The sequence below is a fragment of the Callorhinus ursinus genome, unplaced genomic scaffold, assembly GCF_003265705.2.
Source record: "Callorhinus ursinus isolate GAN/ISIS: 27379988/994484 unplaced genomic scaffold, GSC_fseal_2.0 scaffold36, whole genome shotgun sequence".
Classification (NCBI taxonomy): Eukaryota; Metazoa; Chordata; class Mammalia; order Carnivora; family Otariidae; genus Callorhinus; species Callorhinus ursinus.
The window spans coordinates 11,326,236-11,327,514 of record NW_027397098.1 but is presented as its reverse complement, the minus strand read 5'-3'; the positions used below and the strand labels follow the sequence as shown (position 1 = coordinate 11,327,514).

General features: G+C 47.6%; 1 pseudogene; it reads left to right on the top strand.

Annotated features, from left to right (window-relative positions):
* Positions 1-425: 425 nt before the first annotated feature.
* Positions 426-522, top strand: LOC112810139 (U6 spliceosomal RNA; annotated as a pseudogene).
* Positions 523-1,279: the final 757 nt, after the last annotated feature.

Here is a 1,279-nt window from a genome sequence, read left to right as displayed (position 1 = left end):
GGGACAAGACTCACAGCCGCCAAACGCCTGTCTCGGGCCTAGTTCCTGCTGCTTCTACCGCCCATTCTCTTGGTTATGTAAGTGGAGCTCTAGGGGCCGCGGTCTGTTCTGGGAGCCCCCCCCCCCAGGCCACGCGGGCAACAGCTGCTCATCGGTCCCCCAGGAAGCAAAGGCAAACAGGTGACCTGTGACAAACGAGGCTTTGAGGCTTTCCCTGTGTATCTCACCGGCTCCTGGGGTCACGCCCCTGAGGCTCGGAGCTCTTCCTTTTTGTATAGTTGCCCAACTGCATCCGGGTCGTCTTCAAGTCCTTGTCTGACAGAGTCTCAGAACTCAGGGAAGATGCTATCGGGGCTACTCCAAAGTGATTGCAGTTTGCGTTTATTTCTTGATGCTTCATATAATATGGAGCACCAAGCTAGGCCATTAGAAATAAGTGCTAAAATGGTAACAATCCAGACGTGGTTAGCCTGGCCCCTCGGTGAGGATGACACATAAATTCGAGAGGTGTTCCATATTTTTGGATGTGCTAACTAATCTTAATCATTTTGTAATATATACATATATTTTGCTATATATATATATATATATATAAATATCTACTTTGTACACCTTAAATGTATACAGTATTATATGACAATTATATCTCCATAAAGCTGAGGGCGGGGGGAACGAGAGAAAGAGAAAACTCAAGAGGAAAAGGAGAGAATCTCCCCTTTCGAGGGGCTTGCTGGAGGATTTGGAGAGGCGAGCTGATGAGCAGAGCTGAGGAGCCCACAGACCCGCACGAGTGAGACGCAGGAGGGAGGATTCACCCAGGCCTGGGCTCAGGGCAGCTGATATCAAAGCCAGAAGCCAAGGGTAGGAGTCTGGCTTTGGAAAGAGGAATGTATAGAATTGCCCAAATGCCCACAGGTGGAAGAATGGGCACAGTTCTCTTTTGTGTGTGTGTGGGGGGGGGCTTATTACTTTTTATTTTTTAAAATTTTTTTCTATTAACATATAATGTAGTATTTGTTTCAGGGATACAGGTCTGTGATTCAACAGTCTTGCACAATTCACAGCGCTCACCATAGCACATACCCTCCCCAATGTCTATCACCCAGCCACCCCATCCCTCCCACCCCCCACCACTCCAGCAACCCTCAGTTTGTTTCCTGAGATTAAGAGTCTCTTATGGTTTGTCTCTCTCTCCAGCTTGATCTTGTTTCATTTTTTCCCCCCCTTCCCCTATGATCCTCTGTCTTGTTTCTCAAATTCCTCATGTCAGCGAGATTAT